Here is a 25,390-nt window from a genome sequence, read left to right on the forward strand (position 1 = left end):
TCTCTTCAGCACTGTAGCCAGGCTGACAAAGATTTTAACTATTAGGGACTAGGTTAATAATCTCTTGCCCATAACCAGTGCCAATCTGTCCTCAAGTGGAATGGCCTTCCTGGTGTATATTTGGAGGATTTTCTCCTATCAACCGTGACCAATTATTTTCACCTGTCTCTTGGACCCCATCCATTAGATATTATCAATGTGTCTCTGCTAACAGGCCACGCTTCAAGGTGGCTGTTATTAAACCTCTCCTGAAGAAGCCCACTCTGGATCCAGAGGTATTGGCTAACTACAGACCGATCTCTTACCTCCCTTCCTCTCCAAGATCCTTGAGAAAGTAATCAGTTGTCATCATAATAGTTTATTTGAGAAATTTCAATCAGGATTTAGAAAACACCACAGCAGCACTGGTGAAAATTACAAATGACCTCTTAATGGCAGCAGATAAAGGACTCCTCTCTGTCCTGGTCTTGTTAGACCTTAGTGCTGCATTCGACACCATTGACCATGACATCCTGTTACAGAGACTGGAGCAGTCGATTGGCATTTCAGGCACGGCACTAATTTGGTTTAAATCCTATTTATCAGATCGATCTCAGTTTGTATTTGTGATGGCCTCTTAATCACGGAGTTCCACAAGGTTCTGTGCTTGGACCAATTTTATTTACCTTATACATGCTTCCTTTGGGCAATATTATCAGGAAACACTCCATAAACTTTCATTGTTATGCAGATGACACTCAACTATATTTATCGATAAAACCAGAGGAGAGCAACCAACTCTGTAAAATTCAAGCATGTCTTAAAGACATAAAACATGGATGACCTGCAACTTCTTGATGTTAAACTCAGACAAAACCAAGTAATTTTAATCGGCCCTGAGCACCTCAGAGATCAATTATCTGGTGATGTGGATTCTGTATTGCCCTGGCATCCAACACCACTGTAAAGAATCTTGGCGTTATCTTTGATCAGGACAGCAAATCTCAAGGACTGCATTCTTTCATCTAATATTTCAAAATCAGGCACATCTTGTCTCAAAAGATGCAGAAAAATTGGTTGACTGGATTACTGCAACTCCTTATTAGCAGGCTGCTCTAATAAATCTCTTAGGTCCCTCCAGTTGATCCAGAATGCTGCAGCTCGTGTTCTCACTAAAACTAAGAAAAGAGATCACATCACTCCTGCACTAGCTGCTCTGCACTGGCTCCCAGTAAAATCAAGAATCACTTTTAAAATTCTTCTCTTAACCTACAAAGCCTTGATTGGTGATGCTCCATCATATCTTAAGGAGCTTGTCGACTACTTGTAGTTCCTAGAGTCTTAAAAAGTAGAATTTATCAAGCTCCTCTTTTTGGAACCAGCTTCCAATTTCAGTCCGGGAGGCAGACACAGTCACCTCGTTTAAGAGTAGACTTAAGACCTTCCTCTTTGACAGAGCTTATAGTTAGGGCTGAATCAGGTTTGCCCTGGTCCAGCCCCTTGATATTTTAGGATGCACTGAGTACCTATCTCCTCTTTTTCTCTCCTTAAGGATGAATTTTCATCTCTCAATCACACGTTACTAACTCTGCTTTCTCCCTCTGCCTGATGGATCGTCTGGGTCGCCACTGTCCTGTTGAGACTCTCCTCCTCCCGCCATCTGCCTGATGGATCGTGGAGGTCTCCATCGTGGAATATGCCTACTATGAACTATTCATACACTCTGTCATATTCATTGAATGTATTTTAACTCTAAATCTGTCCTTCTGTACACATTACATCTATTGCATCTGTCCATCCTAGGAGAGGGATCCTCCTCTGTTGCTCTCCTCCAGGTTTCTTCCCTTCCCCTGAAGGGTTATTTGGGAGTTTTTCCTGGTCCGATGTGAGGTTTTGGGGCAGGGATGTCTATGTGTACAGATTGTAAAGCACTCCGAGACAAATTTGTAATTTGTGAAATTGGGCTATACAAATAAACTGAATTGAATTGAATTGAATTATGTGTTATTACCCAACCAATGAAACACTTTCAAAGTGAGCTGTATAATTTGAAAACATTTATGAATTTCAATGAGAAACGCACCTTTCCCGTAAAAAAATCAACCCTCTTGACATGAGTCATGTTGTTGGATTATGTCCAGTTCATGCTCGCCTCTACCCTCGATCCATCATACCATTTTCAACCTTGAACTGCAAAAAATAACCAAATAATTGGGAGTCACACACATAAATACAAAATGCAAAGAAGCAGGGAATAGTAATTATGCGGTTGTTTGTATGCTTATTTGTGTGTGGGATGCTGACTGGATGGACCCCTAACAGTGAGACGGAGAGGGATTTACGAAGTCGTACTCCCTCCCTTCTCTCCACATTTCACTCAACAACGCACTGGTATCAAGCTGTGGGAGAAAGAGATTATCTCTCTCTCTCTCTCTCTCTCTCAATGCAAGCATAATTCATATTATGCTTGAATTTAATTGAATTGAGAGAGACCATCAAATTCTCTGTAATAACTGGTCCTAATTAAGACCAGGGGGGATATGGTAGTTATTAGCTGTCATAAAAAAAGTGTATCAGACTGAAAGAGAGCAGTTACATGTATGTGTGTGTAAGTGTGTGTGAGAGTGAGAGTGAGAGTGTGAGAGAGAGAGAGAGTGGGAAAGGGATTGTTGTGTCCATTCATCTTCATGTGCGATTGAGAGACGCAGAGATAGAAAAGAAAGAAATGATCATGACTGTAATTAGCTGTGTGTGTGTGTGTGTGTGTGTGTTCATGCATGGGTGCATGCATTGCGAGCTGGAATAGTCGAGCAGAAGTATTCCCTCCAAACACCCCAACTGTTATTAATATGTATGCAGCTGAGAGAGATACCCTTTCATCTCCTAGCTCATCAAAACACACACAGAAATGCATTATAATTAATCCCCAATAAACTCTCAACTCCGAACACACACACACAACACATGCCGCACACAAAACCAGCAATCTATCAGCAAGGAAATTATTAATGTTAATGCAGTCTGGTTCAATAAAGTCATATCCACAGAGGGGAAGCTTTGTAACTTTGGTGACTCCTTCCTGCGTTATTTTATTCTTCCCAGAGTTCTTTGGGTTTTACGTCGATGAGAGCATATGCACACAGACACACAGAATGGTACTTGGACAGTAGTCGAGTTACAAGGTTAACAACAGGGTTGCACAAGGAAATGTAGATTGGAGTCCTATTTTGCTACAAACAATGGAGGTGGAGGATGAGTTCTGGAGTCTTCCGAGGAAAGAAGCAGTGATGAAGTCCGGCGCTGTGTGGCTGTGTACTTCTGTATCTCTCTCCAGACAGCAGCAGGGTGAACAGGTTGTGGCTGGGGTGGGTATGTGATGTTTTGGGCGGTTTATTTACCCGCTCCTGTCCTGGGCCGTGCACATCCCATGCCAGTTTGTAATATTTCCAGTCAGGATGCTTCCTGACGCTCCTCTGTAAAGGTTCACGAGAACTTAGCATGGGGATTTCTTAAATTTCCTTAACCCTTGTGTTGCCTTAGGGTCATTTTAACCCGAATCAATATTACACCCTCCCCCCGCCTTAGGATTAATTTGACCCCATTCAATGTTTAATGTCGGTGGTTGTCCTTCGGTCAACAAAACAAACAAACATAAAGTGCCTCACAAACTTTAAAAACAATATTAATTCTAATTTCTTTCTTTTTTTTTAATTTTTGGCGTCAAATTAACCCAAGGGTAAAAATAAATAAATATAAAAAATAAAAAGGTGACAGGAGGGTGGAATCGGGTCAATTAAATGAAAAAAAGGACCCAGGTATATTGATCAGGTAAAAATGAACACAAGGGTTAAGAAACGCATTCGTTTCTGAGCTGTCTTCTCTAGGATGGAGATGTGTGATAACCATTTCAGGTCGTTTGTGATGCTGAGTCCCACAAACTTAAAGCTGTTAACATGCTCCACTATTACTGAACAGTGACTGCTAGAACCGAAAGTACATTTAAAAAGCAGGGCATTCGGGGGTTAAGACCACATCTTCTCCCCCAAGGCCATAGATGACTCTGTACTTTGACTTAAACCTGTAGTTATTGATTTTAAGGGTTGGAGCATAATCACAACAGACTTACTTTAAATTTCAGCAGTCAATGTACAATAATTGTCCATTTGGTATGATGTTTCTGTCCACCTGATGAATGCAAGTCAAATTTTGTCTCATATAAACTTTGTTTTTGTTCTTCACCAACTCCTTAGGCTTAGGTAAATGCTACACCAAGTTCACCAGCTAATCACTATCTGGGTCTGTCTGCTGTTTGATGCAGATAAGATGTACAGTAGAGCATATGAGCCTTTGATTTCCCTTCTGCTACTACATTTGTATTGTAAGGAGATTTTTGTGATCGCATACCTGTATTTATCCAAAAGGTGCTCTATGTACGCACTTTGTTTCTGTGACTCCTGTCTCGACTACGGATTTCCTCACAACCTGTTCCATACAATTAAGCACAAGTTAGCTCCGAGAGCACTCTTGTGTTTAAATTCAGCATGATGTTCCACCGCTGTTGTACCCAACACACGGCCATTAAGGTCCCAGTGGAAATAAAGACGGTGCCTATTGAAGTTTACCAGCCCCCAAATGAACTTCTAATTAAGCAATTGAGATGCAGGAGTCACGTCTGAACCATATTGTTGTCCCACAGGTCTGGGAAACAAAAGAGAAAGATCAGAATGACCTGAAACTGAGACTTTAGTCACACACACATGTTTTATTTTTAAATATAATTTTTTTGGTTTTTTGTGTGGCCTTCATTAGATACTGATACGTTTCAATTGTTTTTTTGGACAGTTTTTGCTTCATATGTTGTTTTTTTCTTTATTTTCTCATTGGATCCACTTTCCCTGTTTTGCTTTTCTTAATCCTCACAGGGGGTTTCAACCAGCTCAATAAGGCAGCACAATTATGCAGAAATGTGCCTACGCTGTTAAATGTATTTCTGTTTTTCTACAACACTTCTAAATTTACTCTCTTTCTTTGACCTACTACCACAAACTCATACTCCTCAATATTCTATTGTGTACTTTCATGCCAAATACACTTGATGTGTACTTTATCCGCACAGTCTCCTTTTCACGTTTCCCCACCTCCTTTCTCATTTCTCTTGGCCTAAATTCACATCTTTTTGCGATCTATCTCTGCTTCTCTCTGGACCATGCATTACATTACAGCACAGCCTCCATTGATTTGCTCTCTGGCTGAAGTGCTATTGATTCAAACACATGCTCCAGTGCTACTGAGATCAGGCACTACCGCTGTGCCAAGATCGTAGATATAAACACAGGCACATGAGCACACACCGATCTCTCAAACACTTCTCTTACCCTTTCCCCCTGCTTTTTCTCTCCATTACATTTACACTTCAAACACTTGGCAATGCACTAGATCCCTTCTTTTTCTTCCTCATCTCCATTGACACTGCATCTGGGTATTCATCGGCATATTGATGAGCTCCGAGCTCCGCTCCACGGAAGACATACAGTATGTCTTCATATGCAGTCCGTCAACTATGATTTTTGGAACTGATAATCGTGAGCTGGAAGGACTTGACATTGTGAGAAAACAGCAACTCTTATGGAGTTTTTCCCTGGAAGGAAGGCCTCAGAATAAACCTTCAAATTATGTAACGTGTGTTTGTGGGCCTGTTTTCGAAGAGAGGAAGCCGATCATGAGACGGGCCATGAATTTATGTTTTTATGCTTACACACTGAGTGAAAATGCTTTTTAATGAGCAAGAGAGAGAGAGAGCGATCGAGAGAGGATAGGACATGATGAGAAAGGAAAAGTCTGAGCTTTTGTGCTGCTGGACGTGATGTATTCACATGAAGCAGGGGATGGAATCTGCTGATGTGGAAAACTGCAGACATGCTCAATGCCACATCGACAAATCCACATATCTGTGCTTGTAAGAGCTATTCAAGCTTTCTTCTTCTCCTTTCCAGTCATTCACACCTGATCCTTTTTTTATGTTCACCTTTTTAGTAGTTTGAAATTGTTTTCTTCATGCGAAAATGATAAACCATCTTTAAAAATCTACGAACGGCTAACCCCTAGTTGTGATTTTTGTGAACCAGATATTTTTTCATAAAAATAGTGTTACCTTGGTCGTGTTCTGAAAACTTACTGGCTCCACCTCAAAACTTATTTTCTAGTGGAGCAAAGAGCTCCCCCATTATCAACAAGCCAGTCTAAATAATTAAACTCTTTCTGATAATGTCTTCAACCAAGCTTTGTTTCTGCATGTCACATGACCCAGTGCAAATGTTTACGACAGAAAGAAAGAAAAGAAATGCTCACTTTTATTTCTGTATATGTGTGTTTATGTTTATGTTAAATGCATTCAAGATGAAACTAAAGTATATCAGCATATTGACAAGGAATCTGTATTAATACAATTTCGATTAAAAACATGCACCCGTCTCTTTCTCTTTGCTGGTATGGACATATGGACTCTACAGCCTCCGACTGTTCCATAAATGAGCAATGTTTTGAGGAGACAAGAGACAAATAAGTCTTTTAAATAAACTCTTTGAACTTATCACCCTTTTAGTTCCCAAGCAGAGCGAACAATTTACATTAACATCGAATGACATTAACCTCAACCTTCCCATTCCTTTCCAACGGTTTTATACACAGTACATTTGTGATGTAATGTTCATCCATGTTTTTATTAAGAATAGATTCAGACAGAAACTCTGCTGCTATTTGAATTCCTTTGAGTGCTCCTACAAAGAGCTGAGATCTTTCCAACACTTTTGACTATATTTAAAAAAAAATATGGTCAGCTCCTTGACACATGCATTTCTAACTGACCTCAAAGGGTTTCTTGGTTTTCAACAAACTAAATTACAGCAAACAGACAGACGTAAAGGAGAATTTAGGCCTCGTCCACATGTCTACATTTCATTTCAAAACAGCCCTGTTCCACAGTATAGTGTAAGAGTAACGATAAAATCATGTGTAAACATGTAAAAGGTTCAATTAAACAACGATCTTTTGGAACTCCCAAACCTTCGTAACACTCTGTGATATTTTTCCAGTAAATTAGCTCTAATATTTCCAACAATATCGACTCTTGTCACGTTTGATAATGTTCAGCGGAGTTAGACAGTGGACTCATCAGGAAACAAAAGATTAGTGGGCAGACAGGAAGGGACGTCTCGATCTCCACAGCAGCGTATCAGCCTTTAATGGATTTTTAACCTCTGTACTACATTAGACGTCGAGTGTAAAGCACCAATAGGGGTTGGAGCAAACGGTATCACGGTTCGCTTCATAGCACAGCAGTCCCCAACCTTTTTTGAGCCACGGACCGTTTTTTTCTCAGACAATATTTTCACGGACCGGCCTTCACAGTGTGGGAGATAAACATGATGTAATAAATATGACTTGATTAAATGATACAACCGGCATAAAGTCCATAAAAATACAACTCACCATTACGCGGAATTAGTGGGAGCCCTGAGCTTGTTATCAACAACGAACCGGTCTCATCTTGGGGTGAGACAACGACACCCGAAGTGTGTTTGCTCTGTCCGGTCTGCTCCCTAACTTTGTTCTGGTCACTGTCATCGAAGAAACCCTGCTTCACAAAAATGACGTTGGAAATGGAAGCAGGGTTTTCAGAGCTTTTTTAATTTTTTATCCAGAACACCGACAGAGTTGTTGCGTGAAATGTACTTTCAAGGCCGCCGTGATTTGCGATCTCCAGCAGTTGATATTTTTCTGGCACGGACAGACTCGATTCACTGGGATTGTTTACAAATGGGTCCATTCTTTCGCAGTGTTGATGTTGGAGGAACAGGAACACACCACCGGACGGCACTGACTGAAAGAAACAGCGGTAGACTTCTACTTTACATCTATAAGCGTTTTATTCAGAAATCAGGATACAAGTAGACATCATGGGACCCCTCTCAGCCTGGTACCTATTGTATTCAGACCAGAGAGAGGCACCTTAGCAGAGGGCGCGACGGTTTAAATAGTCATCAAGACCAGTTCTGATTGGTCCAGCGAAGAGAGGGCGGTGTCTTCTCATTGGTTCTTCGTCTCTCTGCTTCCATCGCTGTCGCCCATTCATTGGTCCTTCTCAGCCCGCCAATGAGAGCATATGTTGTGAAAAAGTGTGGGAAGAGAAAGATGGAATTCACTTGTAGCTTCCTTTGACTGAGCTCGGGAGTTTTCTAAGATAGTCTTATCTCTTCCGAAGTGGGATGCGCTGCGTCCAGAAGGTCGTTCATCAAAAGGCCTCTTCACATGTGTGCGTGTGTGTTGGGTCAGAGAAAGGGCATGTGTGTGTGTGTGAATCCGGATAATAATTGCCCTAGCTTGGACCGTTCCTTATCTTATCTGCGCTCAGTAAATGTCTCTGTGGCTCTCCTGTTCATGTGAGCATGAGTGTTGCTTTGTTCTATTCAAATCTAGGTTGAGCGTTGGTGCATAAAGTTTCTTTCATGTGTCACTGTTATCTTCTTTGATCAGTTCAGGCGCTGGAATGCCCTGCTGAAGTTTCTAACTCTCATCCAGTGTTTTTCCACTTTACACATAACATTTATGCACAATACACTAGGCCAGGGCTATTCAACTTCAGTAGCAAGTGGGCCGAATAAGAAAATCACGGGGGGTGTGAGGGCCGCACAGAATATTGATCAAATCAGTACCCGATGCTCACCTGTGCGAGCATCAAGCCGAGAAGAGTTGTTGACGGGGGGTGGGGTGGGGGGGTGCTAGTGAGAGTCGCGCGCGAGCCGAAAAGGATTGTTGACGGGGGGGCCGCTAGTTGAATAGGCCTGCACTATGCTATGCTAAGCTATAATATATATTCTTTACAGCAGTCTGGGTCTTTTGTGGTTTGTTTGGATGTACCGCTCCAACTCTTTTAATAGCAAAGACTAGTGATCATGCAGCAGCTGGGAGAATGATGTCTCAGCCTCTGTCTCTTTTAAAATCCTGGTCAATGTTTGAAACATGTCAAATATTCCCCTCTTCACTCGCCGTCTCCACAATTGAAGCGACTTTATCGGCCAACTTGAAAATAGTTGTCATTTTCTCCTGAAGTGACGGATTGAGTTCATTGAGCAGGTTGAATATATATGTTTTAAGACCCATTATTTGTCACTGAAATGGCCCGCCAGCAGTGCGGGTTCGGCACATGAGACTCGCCTGCAGCGATAAACCCATACTTTAACCGACTCCTATTAATGGGTTTTGAATGCAGCTTTCTTTTTATGCCTTTCTTCTTCTTCTGTCTCTTTATTGGGCCTTTTTCCCTCGCCAAAGAAGCTGCTCTCCAAAGATGTTTTTTTAGTTTCACTCATTTACGCTAACTTGTGGGTTTTCTATATACAGTGCATCTGGAAAGTATTCACAGCGCTTCACTTTTTCCACATTTTGTTATGTTACAGCCTTATTCCAAAATGGATTAAATTCATTATTTTCCTCAACATTCTACACACAACAACCCATAATGACAAAGTGAAAACTGTTTTTTGCAAATTTTTGCAAATCTGTTAAAAATAAAGAACGAAAACATAACATGTACATAAGTATTCACAGCCTTTGCCATGACACTCAAAATTTAGCTCAGGTGCATTCTGTTTCCACTGATCATCCTTGAGATGTTTGATTGGAGTCCACCTGTGCTAAATTCAGTTGATTGGACATGATTGAGAAAGTCACACACCTGTCTATATAAGGTATCACAGTTGACAGTGCATATCAGAGCATAAACCAAGCTATGAAGTTCAAGGAATTATCTATAGACCTCCGAGACAGAATTGTATCGAGGCACAGATCTGGCGAAGGGTACAGAAAGTTTTCTGCAGCATTGAAAGTCCCAATGAGCACAGTGGCCTCCATCATCCGGACATGGAAGAAGTTTGGAACCACCAGGACTCTTCCTAGAGTTGGCCGCCCAGCCAGACTGAGCGATCGGGGGAGAAGGGCCTTAGTCAGGGAGGTGACCAGGAACCCCATGGTCACTCTGACAGAGCTCCAGCGTTGTTCTATGAAGAGAGGAGAACCTTCCAGAAGGACAACCATCTCTGCAGCACTCCACAAATCAGGCCTGTTTGGTAGAGTGGCCAGACGGAAGCCACTCCTCAGTAAAAAGCACATGACAGCCCGCCTAGAGTTTGCAAAAAAGCACCTGAAGGACTCTCAAACCATGAGAAACAAAATTCTCTGGTCTGATGAAACAAAGATTGAACTCTTTGGCATGAATGCCAAGCGTCATGTCTGGAGGAAACCAGGCACTGCTCATCACCTGGCCAATACCATCCCTACAGTGAAGCATGGTGGTGGCAGCATCATGCTGTGGGGATGTTTTTCAGCGGGAGGAACTGGGAGACTAGTCAGGATTGAGGGAAAGATGAATGCAGCAATGTACAGAGACATCCTCGATGAAAACATGCTCCAAAGCGCTCTGGACCTCAGACTGGGGCGACGGTTCATCTTCCAACAGGACAACGACCCGAAGCACACAGCCAAGATAACAAAGGAGTGGCTTCGGGACAACTCTGTGAATGTTCTTGAGTGGCCCAGCCAGAGCCCTGACTTGAACCCTGTGGCAGCGGGGGGGGGGGGTGTAGGCTCGGCTGCAGAGTGGGTGGAGCGGGGGTGTGGTTCAGGGAACGGTGTCTGATTGTCATCAGCTGGACTGATTGGTAATTAGATTGGTAATCAGTCCAGCTGATGACGATCGGTGTTTGTGTATCTGAGTCTGTCTCCATAAAGGAGCTGGGCAGAAGGAGGATCGGGAGCCATGAGCAGAGACACAGTCGGCGGTCAGAGCGCTCAAATAAAGCATTTTACCAACATTCCCTCTGGTTGCGCATTCCTTGGTGCTTAGGGGGCGGAAACCTACTGGTGACGGCCACAATCCTGTCACAAACCCGATTGAACATCTCTGGAGAGATCTGAAAATGGCTGTGCACCAAAACTCCCCATCCAACCTGATGGAACTTGAGAGGTTCTGCAAAGAAGAATGGGAGAAACTGCCCAGAAATAGGTGTGCCACACTTGTGGAATCATACCCAAGAAGACTTGAGGCTGTAATTGCTGCCAAAGTTGCTTCAACAAAGTATTGAGCAAAGGATGTGAATACTTATGTACATGTTATGTTTTCGTTCTTTATTTTTAATAAATGTGCAAAAAACTGTTTTCACTTTGTCATTATGGGTTTTTGTGTGTAGAATCTTGAGGAAAATAATTAATTTAATCCATTTTGGAACTAGAATGGGCACTCGGTAGAGTGCATACCTTCGCATATCACAAGATTGGGCATTGAATATAGAAACATTTGCATTAGTGCATGCCAATTTTGGACAAAAATCACGTGCTATGGTAAAAAAAGTTTGACCTTTCCTCTTTGACCTTGCTTTGACCAATCCCAAAATCCAATCAAATGGTCCCCCCCCGGATATAACCAATCCCACCCAATTTTGCGACAAGCATGCGATTCAAGAACATTTTGACTTGACCTCTTTGACCTTGACCTTTGACCCCAAAATCTAATCAACTGGTCCCCCCACATAATATAATCATCCATCACCACCATCAAATTTCGGTTCAATACTTTTTTTTTACTTTTTTGAGATTTTTGACCTATTTTGACCTGTTCATGACCTTCAAAATCATCAAATCAATCTAATCAACTGGTCCATAACCCCCCACATATCAAACATCCCAATTTTCATGGTTCATTTTCTTTATCTTTTTTTTTCATGCAAAGATTTTGACCCACCTTGACCCTTTGGCCCACGACCTGATCGATCCCAAAATTCATCCCCCTAATCATAAATCCCAAATAATTTCATCATGCAATTGATTTCAATACTTTTGAGTTTTGCGAATATACGCAACAAATAAATAAATAAATAATAAATAAAAACAAATACACAAATTCCCAAAACATCGGTAATAAGGCTGTAACATAACAAAATGTGGAAAAATTAAGCGCTGTGAATACTTTCCGGATGCACTGTACATGATTTGGTGACCTCATGAGAGGCTCAGATGCTGCGCCTGGGGGTTGGGGACCGCTTTTATAGTACATGTGTGTGACCTGAGAATGACTTTTAAGCTTTCCACCAGAGAGATGTCACTGTAGGTAGATTGGAGAGGATGTTTTTCAATGTAACTGTTTATTTGTGCTGCATAAGATGAATTACATATATTACACATAAAAGGAAAAAAGGAAAATATTCCTCAGATAAGAAAAAAACATAAATTCAAGAAAAAAGCAATCGTATGAAATACAAGATTTTCTCCGCGGACTCAACTGAATTGAATTACAAAAATTAAAAGTCAAAGGCTGGTCTCTCACTGCACCTCTCCAATCTAATTGTATCATTTAACCGCTTTCATTTTTGCCAAATTTGCTTACGGTGAGACTTTATTTCCCATTTCATTTTGCCTCTGTTTAAGCAAAGAGCATTTGCGCTCTTCAAGTTGAATTATAGTGCCAACCAAAGCAGCACAACCGCTAACTGACTCCAGCACTACACACACACACACACATTTAAACCCATACACACACACACAAAATACACACTTGCAGGGCAATCAATAGCAGTGGTGATGGATGCCGCATGCTGATGTACCTGCTGCCCTCTGACCTGTAATTGAATGTCCAAGGTTCAGATACTTTATCACAATTGGGCCATTTCCTCCACAGGTCATCGGCTGCTAAATGGTCGATAAGCCTGCACACAACTGCTGCTCATATGTCTGCTGTCAAAGCAATGGGCTTTGCTGACCGATTTCCACCGTATGTGTGTGTGTGTGTGTGTTTAGGTGTGTGTAGCCGTGTGTGTGTGTGTGTGTGAGTAAGTGAGAAAGCAAGAGTTGTGCAGGAGATTTCAGTGAGAGCGAGGGCGCTTGAAAGTCGGCGTATGTGTGCATACGTATGAGAGAGAGCACAAGTGTGGAGAGTCCTTAAATCGATTCCCAATGCCTTTCTGCAACGGACATTTTTCATCGCCGACGACTCTCATGGTCCTGGAAACAGACTATTTGGAATATCGCATCATCGTCACTATCGGCATTCTTTCATGATCCATGAACTTTCAATGGCCTCTGAGCTTCAACACCCACCATTATCCTTAGCGTTTAACTCTTTGATAAGACATATGAACCTCTCTGTCTTTTCTTTCCCTCCACTATGGAGGTAACGGTTGGGTTTTATTGTGTATTTGTCAGCAGGATTACACAAAAACTACTGCCCTTATTTTCATGAAACTTAGCGGAAGAATGTAGCATGGGCCGAGGAAGTGGCGATTCATTTTTGCGGTGGACTGGCCTTTGCAGAGATCTGTGCTCTCAGAGTTACCTTCGAGTTTAAAATGATTTTTTACCAAACACAATGAAGCAGAGATGATACCATAGCATCCTCTAAAAACTTCACAGAAACCTGTATAATAGATGCATTAGTATGGGATACAATTCATTGACAGCAAACGCAGCAGCATTTAAATATTTAAAGTCCAATTTCTTGTTTACGATCACATTTCCTGCTTTGGTTGAGAAATGCCATTCAGAAAACTCACAATGCTGCAACACCTTTGGTAATTGGTAATTAGTCCCCTTATAAGAAGCATTTCAAATAATCATTTCAAAATCACTCGGCAGGAAGATTAGATAATCCAAGCAGTATGTGCAATGAAATGGCGTAAATTGAAAGGATATTAAAAACCAAGGTAACGCATTTACAATTCATTTCAACCAGTCAGCATTATTATCAGCTTTTACTCCTGAGGCATTCACCATTTATCAGCTAATTGCCACACATTGATAGTAATGTGGGGTGATATTGATGAGGTATACATATTCATCTTTTTCGCTGTAATTCGTTAATAATTGTTTGAGGTAAAAATGGCAAAGACACTGTTTTCATGCTTTTCAAATGGAAAAGGACAATTATCAATTGCCCTGTGTTAGCTGGTCAGTCCCCCAATTTGGTTCAGATGGAAAATATGTCAACGCTCTGATTTCAGTGGCTCCCAGACAAAGTCTCTTACTTTGCTGAACCTCCGACTTTTCCTGTAGTGCTACCATTAACGGGATGTTTGTAGTTTCAAGTTATTTTTTATGATCCTCTTTGTATGACTTTAGGGATCTTCTGACATTTCATCTAGGGCCTTCATCAGGTCAAAATTTGCCCAGCACTTTTTGTTTATAGATTGCATGAACAAATAACTTTAAAGCTAATTACTAATTAGGGAGAACATAGTCAACATTATTCAATTCAATTCAATTTAGTTTATTTGTATAGCCCAATTTCACAAATTACAAATTTGTCTCGGAGTGCTTTACAATCTGTACACATAGACATCCCTGCAGGCACGTGCACAGACATTTTGGGGGGCAGGTGCTCAAACCAAAAAAAAGGGCACCCAATGCTAAAAAAAAATTCTGACAGAGTTGAAGCATTAGCAGCATTACATTGATGATGCAATACATCCTCGACCTGCGTTTCCTCTGGCAGCATCAGACAGCTAGCTTACATTTTCTTTATGAATAAAGATGAATTATTATATAGCAACAACAGTTCAAGCGTTCTGATTGGCTAATGGGTCGTCATGCCAGCCACGTATTGCCCTCGCTGGTCTCTCCCTCTCTCTATTCTCTAAACATAACTAACGTTAGTAAACAGCTGGACAAGGCTTTGAAATCACGGAGTTTAAAAACATTTTTTTGTAGGAAACGTCGGACCAGTTGTGACGTCATGTTTTCAGCAGCGCTAATGTTGTGGTTGATCACAAAACAACGTCAGGGGACAAACACCGTCATGACCTGTGTGTCTGATGCTGCGGGTCAGAGGAGAAGGAGGCGCACCCGTTCGGTGGCGCGAGGAGCACTGCGCGGAGGAGGAAGTGGAGGAGGGGGGGCTCGTGAGCGCCGCGGAGCGGGTCGGGGCGAAATTCTCACAAGAACTCAAATAAATGCCCCGTCGGATGATAAAACACATTTGGGGGGACTTGATGACAGAGAGAGTAACTTTTATTCTTAAATACGGATGAATAAAACAAATGTTTCTCCAGCAAAAAGGGCACTTTACTCATCCAGGGCAAAGGGGCTGGTGCTTGAGCACCACTAGGGCTCTATCTGTGCACGTGCCTGCATCCCTGCCCCAGAACCTCGCATTGGATCAGGAAAAACTCCCAAATAACCCCTCAGGGGGAAAAAAAGGGAAGAAACCTTCTGGAGAGCAACAGAGGAGGATCCCTCTCCAGGATGGACAGGTGATTATATCTGTTAAACATTAGCATGTTAGCATTGTGCGCACTTTGGGATGATCATGTTAGCACAGGGGTCGGGAACCTATGGCTCGCGAGCCATATATGGCTCCCAGGCAATTTTGAGTTGGAAAAAAAAAACTCAGCCTGCCCCCCTGTAATTTTCTCTTTCACGCCAGATTACAGCAGAAGTAATTTACGGTCCTTTTCTTAAAGACGTCTTTGTTCTTTTATTAAAGTAAACGTCTGTTATTGATCGTCTCTACACACCAGCATGTCATTTCTGTCTCTACGTGTCGCGTTAACACATCTCGGTTCTCCGTCTCGCGCGCCCCCCCCCCCCCGTAGCATCATGCAGCACCAGAAGTCGCATTAAAAGCAAGACATATTTAATTTATTATACGTTAAAAACACTATATGGCTCTCAATGAAATATATTTAGAAATATTTGGCTTTTATGGCTCTCCCAATCAAAAAGGTTGTTGACCCCTGTGTTAGCAGTTAGCATAAAGGGCAGTATAGTCCTGTCTTGTTTTGAATACCAAAAGATTACTACTGGAAATCAACACGTTTCTTGCACTGATGAGTCCTTTCAGCCAGTGAACTTTACCTCGACTTGTCTTAATCTCTCATTATCGTTTAAGTTAATCACTCCTGTGGTCTTTCCCTCTAGGCCTCGAATTGAAAAACTGAACGTTTTCTCAGATATCAAGAAATAGTATTGCTTCGTATAAAAGTATCAATCGGAGATTCTCGATTTCATTTATAATTTAGAAAGCTCCAGAACAAAAAGATTTCTAAAACATGTGCATATTAGACGGAACGGACTCCCTGATGTATTCCTGTCCCTTCAATCACATCGATTGCCTGGTTTAGCATGTCTGCAAGGCTGGCCGGCTTGGATTTGGAGATAATCTGATTTGTTCCTTTGTGCCAAACAAGATACATTCATCAGATAAAACTAATACGACAGTCTATGATTTAAAGTGTTAGCATTATTGGAAAAAAGCTCCAGCAAAGGCTATGTAATGGAAATGCAGTTAGGCACTGTGTTTCTCAAAAAGCCTTTTAGAACTTTGGACACATCCCCAAAAACTTTTGAGTAAGGTCTCTGATTGGGATTGGAACCGATGTCCTTGGCAAATAAACTAAATTTGAGGGAGATAGTATACTTGATGCATTATTCTGGAATAACATGAAATATCAGTCAAGCCTGGGTTTCAATGTGGCGTCCTTGGTTTTATATTTACAGGGGAACAGCCAATAGCACGGAATATCATATTAATCATTTCAGTCTCCCTTTAGTGTGTTCTGTTTGTGTATGGCTTAGTCTAAAACTTCCCTACATTGTGTTATTTCAGGAGCCACTCGCTCCACACATGCACACTCGCAGGGTTTAGCAGGACATTTGGAGGAGAGTAAACAGAGAATATTTCATCAGCTGTGTGAGTTGGCAATATTTTGGCCCGCGGTAACAGCATTACATTCTATGTTTGAGGTAGTGAGTCTCTCTCTCTCTCTGTGTGTGTGTGTGTAAATACACAGTTGGTGCAAGAAAAATAGCCATGTAGGAACGAGAGGTGGGTACAAATGTTTTTAGATGCATTGAGATTCTCTCATGAAGTAATATGACACTGTCCGTTCCTTCCCGTCGCCCCTGAACAAAACAGACATAATACACTTTCTTGTTTACGTTCTAAGCTAGGCTAAATACTAGCACCCTAGTGAGTTTATAAAATTTGTTTTGGTGAAGGCGGCTGAACTTGAGCGGAAGGTGGCTGAGCTTGAGCAGACGAATACGGATTCAATCCGATCGGCACCTCCTGGCTTAAAAGCTAATGTATGGGAATCATTTCACGTTTTCCTTTTTTTTGCGACCCGTCTTAATTCAGTTTATTTTATATAGGCCAAAATTACAAATTTGCCTCAGAGGGCTTTAAAATCTGTACACATATGACATCCCTCTCCCAGGACCTCACAGGCATGAGGCCAGGCCCTTGAGGCAGGAGGAACAAAGGAGGCAGGGCCGATGAGGAAGGAGGGCAGGATGCAGGATGCAGAAAGCAGGGGCATTTCTTAATCATTGAAAAGGCATTCCCACTATGTTGTATACTTTGTAACTGAGATACAACATTCATCCCGATGTTTTTACTGAACTTAACAATCAAACCAAAGCAAAAGTCATAGTATCAGTGAGGAAAGCGACCATGATGGTAGTAACATGCTATGTTTGATATCTGTTGCCACACAATCTTGCATCAACGACAATGGTGAGCTTTCAGCTCAAATACAATTCTTTCTAAAGACTAATTCCTCCCCAGTGATCTCGCAAGCTACATTATGGGAAACTCTTAAAGCATACCTGCACGGGCAAATCATAGCCTATTCCTCTACCATCAAGAAACGGAAAAACTCCAAACTGCAAATTCCCCGACTACAGATCTGTGTAAAGAACGGTTAAGACCTAAATAGAATATTGTATCTACTGATGAGGCAATACGTCTCCAGAAATAATGTGTATGAATTTGGAGATAAATCTAGTGGACTATTGGCTATGCAATCCCAACAAGTGGCTACCACCCGCAATATCATAATCCAATCCAATCCAATCCAATTTATTTATATAGCACATATTAAAAACAGAGGGTTTAACAAAGTGCTTCACAGTAAGCATAGCATAATAATAAAATATAATATTACAGTAGTAGATAAAAGGCATACAAACAAAATAGAGAGAAATCAATACAAAACATAGCTCAAACTGACTCGAAAGCGAGGGAAAAGAGGTGGGTCTTCAGGCGGGACTTAAAGGTTTGGAGGGTGGGCGACAATTTGACCTGGGGGGGCAGGTCGTTCCAGAGCCTGGGGGCTACTGCTGAGAAGGCCCGGTCTCCTCTGGTAATTTTCTTAGTTTTAGGGACTACTAGGAGGAGCTCAGATGGCGCGGCTGTGTCCAGTCGCCGTCGCGGCAGCTCCGCGGAGATTGTGCGCTCTTTTAGTTTTTGTGTTTATTTTTAATATTTTCTTTGCCACAAACACATCGGCACTAACAACATACGACCGCAGCACACTTTTGGACATAAACTTTTGCGCAAAACAAGGGTTTTTGTCCACTTTTTCCATCGATCCAGCGTGGCGGCAGAGATCGTCGAGCGAACCACAACAACAGCAGTGGAGCCGCTACTACGGGAGACGACGAAAACATCGAGGGAAACGGAGCGGAATTGAACAGACTGAGAGTTCAAGCCCACCGTCCACCTTTGCCCAGCATCCTTCTTGCTAACGTCCAGTCTCTGGAAAATAAGATGGATGATTTTAGGGCAAGGATCAGATTCCAACGGGACATGCGGGATTGTAACATCTTTTGTCTGACGGAAACTTGGCTGACCCGCTGGTGCCGGATCGAGTCATATGTCCAACCGAGTCCTTCTCTGTTTTCCGTGCAGACAGAACGGAAGAGTCTGGTAAATCTAAGGGTGGAGGGGTCTGCTTCATGACAAACAACATGTGGTGCGACCCCAAGAACATTAAGACTCTTTTCGCTCCTGCTCGCGAACCTGGAACATCTGACGATCTCATGCCGTCCATTCTACCTTCCCCGGAGTTCAGCTCGGTCATCACCACAGCCGCTACATTCCACCACAAGCGGACACCGACGTAGCACTATCGGACCTACATGATGTGTTATGTCGGCATCAGAACAAGTATCCCGACGCGGCTGTGGTGGTGGCTGGGACTTTAACAAGGCAAACCTAAAAAGTCATGCCGAACTTTCACCAGCACATTACGGTGCTACCAGAGGGAAAGAACGTTGGACCACTGCTATACGCCATTCAAGAGAGGCTACAAGGCTGTCTCTCTCCCTCCGTTAGGGAAATCAGACCATGCCGCCATTTTTCTGCTTCCGGAGTATAAACAAAGGATCGCGGGAAGCGGTAGTGACGAGGAACGTAATGCGGTGGTCTGACCAATCAGAGGCTGAGCTACAGGACGCTCTGAGTATCGTTGACTGGGACATGATCCAATCCAGTTCCAGTGACGCCAGCGAGTTTTGGAAGTAGCAATGAGCCTCATAGCAACGCTTAACGGACACCATCGTCCCCACGGTAAAGTTAGGGTCTTTCCTAATCAAAAGCCGTGGGTTGATAGATCCATCCGTGAAGCTGTGAACGCCTGCATTGCTGCCTATAACTCCGGTCTTGTATCCGCAACATGGACGAGTACAAGGCAGCGGTCTATGGACTGAGGAGGCGGTGAAGGACGCCAAAAGGAGGTACCGAGACAGAGTGGAATCACAGATGGAGCAGCGCGACACCAGGCGCCTATGGCAGGGGCTACGGACTATCACAAACTACCAGAGCAGACCCGCGCAATGGTGAGTGCCGACGCATCCCTAGCGGACGACCTGAACTCATTTTATGCACGGTTTGAGGCTAGCAACAACAGCGCTAGCTCGCCGGCTAACAACAACACCGTTAAGCGTAGCCGAGGTGAGTTCTACCGCTGGGGATGAACACACACTCTCTGTGACCGAGCACAGTGTGAGGAGGGCTCTGTTGAGGGTGAACACCAGGAAAGCTGCAGGTCCAGATGGCATATCTGGGCGAGTACTGAAGACCTGTGCTAACCAGCTAGCTCCAGTGTTCACCACAATATTCAACCTCTCCTGGCTGAGTCCGTGGTCCCCGCCTGCTTCAAGAGATCCACTATTGTCCCTGTGCCCAAGAATGCTTCTCCAGCATGTATGAATGACTACCGACCGGTGGCCCTCACCTCGGTGGTCATGAAATGCTTTGAGAGGCTGATAAAGGACTACATCTGCGCCTTCCTCCCTTCCTCCATGGACCCGCTGCAGTTTGCTTATCGCCCAAACAGATCCACGGATGATGCTGTCTCCCAGGTACTGCACACCACACTCTCTCATCTGGACAGCCAGAGGGGGGCCTATGTGAGACTACTGTTCATTGATTATAGTTCAGCTTTCAACACCATAGTCCCCTCCAGACTGGCCGGCAAGCTGATTGAGCTGGGACTGAACACCTCCCTGTGTGCTTGGATCCTGGACTTCCTGACCGCCAGGCCACAGGTGGTCAGGGTGGGCAGACACACCTCCAAATCCCTCACCCTGAACACAGGATCCCCCCAGGGTTGCATCCTCAGCGGCCTACTGTACTCCCTGTACACACATGACTGTGTGGCCAGGTTCAGCTCCAACACCATCATCAAGTTTGCGGATGACACAGTGGTGGTGGGCCTGATCTCCGACAACGACGAGAAGGCCTACCTGGAGGAAGTTGCTGATATGTCACTCTGGTGCCAGGACAACAGCCTCATCATGAATGTCACCAAAACTAAGGAGCTGATTGTGGACTTTAGGAAGGTACAACAACAGAGGACGTACTCACCACTGGGGATTAACGGGACTACTGTGGAGAGGGTGAGCGGGTATAAATACCTGGGAGTCCACATCACCGAGGATCTGACATGGTCAACAAACACAGACACTCTGGTGAGAAAGGCAAGGCAGCGCCTCTACCACCTCAGGCAGCTGAGGAAATTTAAAGTTTCCCAGAGGATCCTTCAGTCCTTCTACTCTGGAGCTGTAGAGAGCGTCCTGACAGGAAGCATCACAGCCTGGTTTGGCAACTGCTCCGCTCAGGACAGGAAGGCTCTGCAGAGAGTAGTGCGTCCGGCTGAGCGCACTATTGGAACTACACTGCCACCCTGCAGGACTTGTACACCAGGAGGTGCAGAACCAGAGCCGGCAGGATCATGAAGGATCCTCACCACCCCAACAACAGACTGTTTCAGCTGCTGCGGTCAGGCAGGCGCCTCCGTAGTCACGCTGCAAGAACAGAGAGACTGAGACGGAGTTTCTTTCCTCAGGCCATCAGGATTGTGAACTCCGACCTCACCAGGACCCCCACATAGACCCACACAACTGCCCCTCTTAGGCACACACACACACACACACACACACACACACACACACACACACACACACACACACTTACTGTAAATATTGTGTTGTTTTTTATTTGTAAATAGTGTGTACTTGTTGCCCTTGCACATTCCTGCTGAGCATTGCCACTTTCATTTCACTGCACACCCTGTGTGTGTATGTGACAAATAAAACATCTTGAATCTTGAATCTTGAATCTTGAGCTGGTCAGCCGATCTCAGACCCCTTGAGGGGGTGTACACCTGTATGAGGTCAGAGATGTACTGAGGGGCCAGCCCATTAAGCGCTTTAAAAACAAACAATAAAATCTTAAAATGAACTCTAAAGTGGACAGGAAGCCAATGGAGGGAAGACAGGACTGGGGTGATGTGATCGTACTTGCGGGTTCCTGTAAGCAACCGAGCCGCAGCGTTTTGCACACGCTGCAGGCGGGCCAGCGAAGTCTTGTTTAAGCCGGCATAAAGTGCATTACAGTAATCTAAACGCGTAGAAACAAATGCATGAATTACACGCTCAAAATCAGAAGCGGATAAAACCGGTTTAATTTTGGACAGCAGCCTCAGGTGATAAAACTGGACTTAACCACAGAGTTTATCTGTTTATCTAATTTAAAAGCACTGTCGATTTTAACGCCCAGATTAGAGACCATGGGTTTTGCATACTGTTGCAGGGAACCCAGGTCAATGGAGGACATCGCCATTTGGTCCAAACACAATTACCTCCGTTTTACTCTCATTTATGTTTAAAAAGTTTCGCGCCATCCAGGCCTTTATGTCATTGAGACAGTCAACCAGGGGCGTCAGAGAGCAGGTGCGTTTCTTTAGGGTATGTATATTTGGGAGTCGTCCGCATAAAGGTGGTAGGAGACGCCATGTTTTCTAAAAATGAGCCCAAGGGGGAGAAGGTATAAGGAAAATAAAATGGGCCCTAAAATGGAACCTTGGGGAACTCCACAGGATAGGGGGGCAGAAGACGATGCGAAGTCACCAAGCCTAACAGAGAAAGATCGCTGGGACAGGTAGGACCTGAACCACTCTAAGGCAGTGCCCCTGATACCCACACAGTGCTCTAGGCGAGAGATAAGGATGGAATGGTCAATCGTATCAAAAGCAGCTGTGAGGTCTAAGAGCATTAAGATAGCAGAGTCACCAGAGTCTGTAGTGACCAGGAGGTCATTGAACACTCTTAGAAGGGCAGACTCAGTACTGTGAAGCGCTTTAAAACCGGATTGAAACATATCGAAAATATTGTGTGCATGTATGAAAGACTGCAGCTGTAAGAGTACGACTTTCTCCAATATTTTTGAAATAAAAGGAAGTTTCGAGATGGGTCTGTAGTTAGAGAAGACAGAAGTGTCCAGATTTGTTTTTTTTTAACAGAGGTACCACAACCGCTTGTTTGAAATAAACTGGCACAGAACCGGACTCTAGGCTGCTATTTATAATAGTATGGACATTAGAACCAATAGTGTCCCATATCTCTTTGAAAAGTCGAGGAGGGACTGGGTCTGTGGGACAAGACGATGGCCTCAATTTAGTAACAATGTCACAGAGAGATGACAACGACACTGGTCCAAACTGTTGGAAGACAGCGGCGCATATGATATCAATGGAGGGGTCGAAAGAAGGTGGTGAGATACTGGCTCTAATAGTGGAGATCTTGTCAATGAAATAGCAGAGGAATTTTTCACATACCTCAGTTGAAGCTTCAATACAAGTGAGTAAAGGAGAGTTTAGCATCGCATCAATGGTTTTAAAAAGAACACGAGGTTTGTTTAAATTACTAGAGATAATCTTAGAAAAGTAACTCATCTTTTCCAACTTTACAATGCTCTGATACTTTCTCCAGCTTTCTTTCAAAATGTCACGAGTTACATGAAGCTTGTCTTTCTTCCACCTACGCTCAGCCTGCCGGCATTCACGCCTAGCAGCGCGAGTGACGTCATTAAGCCAGGGTTCGGATTTAGGTCTGGGGCGCATGAGTTTCAGGGGAGCAACAATGTCAAGAGCTCCAGTGCAGGAAGAGAGAAAGGCTGAGGTTAATTGCTCAGTGTCCAAGGAGTCAGAGGACATAGTATCAGACTGGGCTAGGTTTAGAAATGCAGGAGAGAAACTAGCAGCAGTGGAAGGTTTCATCATACGGCCGTAACGGACAGGAGCGCACGGTTTAACCGTTTCACAAGCAAGACTCACATCAAATAATACAGGCATATGATCAGAGAAAAAGGCGCCACAAATCTCCAGGTTGAGAACAGGCAAACCATAAGATAAAACAAGATCAAGTGTATGTCCGTGTTCCTGCGTGGGGCCAGACACAGACTGCACAAGATTGAAAGAATCAACAAGGTCTAAAAAGTCCTTTGCCATAGGTTTGTCGGGGCAACACACATGAATATTAAAATCCCCAACAATAAGAACACGATCATATTTTGGCATAATTTCAGCCAAGAAATCGGAGAAATCGTTTAAAAATCCCTTATTGTATTTGGGAGGTCGATAGACCACAGTACACAGCACTGTATGAGCGACCAAGCTCGAACATGCTCAGTTCAAAGCTGCCAGGTGAGAATGTCAGTGAAATCTGCTGGCATTTATAGTCACTCTTAAAAACAGTTGCCATACCTCCACCTCGGCCTGACGTCCGCGGAGAGTTAAAATAACAGCAGCGCTGCGGTACAAGTTCGGAACGCGCTGGACTCACCAATACTGAGCCATGTCTCAGTCACGAAGAGGAAGTCCAAGCCCTTGGACGTGAAGAAATCCTTTAGGACAAAAGTCTTATTAGTCAGCGATCTTGCGTTGACCAAGCCAAACCTGGTAGGGGCTGGCAGATTGGCGGCGTTAGAGGTCCGGGGAGCCCGACACAGAGACCTCAGGTTATGCGGATTAACTCCGCGGCAGCGGGGACGAGAGGAGCAGGTCCCGCGGTGCAGGAAAGCCACATCCGGGTCGACGGCAGGTACCAGCCAGGCGTCGACAGGGTCCAGGAAACGCCTCGGAAAAGGGAGACGAGGAGCTGAAGAAGCCCTCATTCTCACGAGTCGACCACTGCGTTTTCCCCGGCGGCGGTGGCGTTTACAGCGTGTAGGTGGAGCCGGGGTGCGGCACAGGTAAACCAGTCCCCCCGATAAAAACGGAGGCAACGTTCCATCTCCACCACGAGTAGTCCTTGCCGGATTAGCGGCAGAGAATCGGAGGTCCAGCAGTGTTTGGCGATTATACACCAGCAGAGAGTTGACGTTTTGCATCAAAAAAGACAGAAACAGTACAAAAACACACAACATCGGCAGACGGCAGGCCACACACACTGGCGCCATCTTGGTTGTGTGGGAACGTCAATGGGACCAGGAGACGAGGGGGAGACACTTGTACTCAATTCAGAGTAAAGTGAGCGGGGTAAAAGTCAGGGGAGGAAATAGGAGGGAAGAAGTCACGGGAGACATTTAAAAAAAAAAAAAATAATAATAATAATAATAATAATAATAAATAAAAAAAACAAACAAGTTGATAAATCTTAATGACATAAATAAAGCCTTTTTACAATTCTATTCCAACCTTCACACCTCAGAACTTAGCAACGATCCCGGCCCCTCATGTGCCTTCTTTGATAATTTGACTATCCCTAACGTATCCGAGAAACAAAACACCAACTTGGGCGCAGATATCTCAGCTGCTGAAATCAGCATGGCTATGAAATCTATGCAGAGTAACAAGTCCCCAGGCCCGGACGGGTTTATAACAAAAGAAGGAGAACAACCCGGTATTCTGATCATCCTATCGCCCTATCTCCCTACCTGATGTGGATTTTAGAATGCTGTCTGAGGTTCTAGCTAAACGCCTGGAAAGTGTGATCACAGATATTGTCTCGTCTGATCAAACAGGATTCATCCAAGGCCGACACTCCCACTCAAATTACGAAAACTATTCAATGTTATCCATTCGGCCCCTTTAAGTTGCCCAGAGGTAGGGGTTTCTCTTAATGCAGAGAAGTCCTTTGACCGGGTCGAGTGGAAATACCTATTTACTGCCCTCAAAAAATATGGTTTCTCTGACGAATTCACTGCCTGGATTAGACTACTTTATTCCTCTCCCCTATCAGGAGTAATCTCTAACAATACTCAATCTGACTAATTTCCCCTTTGACAGGGAACGAGACAAGGTTG

Source organism: Pseudoliparis swirei, chromosome 20, assembly GCF_029220125.1.
Source record: "Pseudoliparis swirei isolate HS2019 ecotype Mariana Trench chromosome 20, NWPU_hadal_v1, whole genome shotgun sequence".
Lineage (NCBI taxonomy): Eukaryota > Metazoa > Chordata > Actinopteri > Perciformes > Liparidae > Pseudoliparis > Pseudoliparis swirei.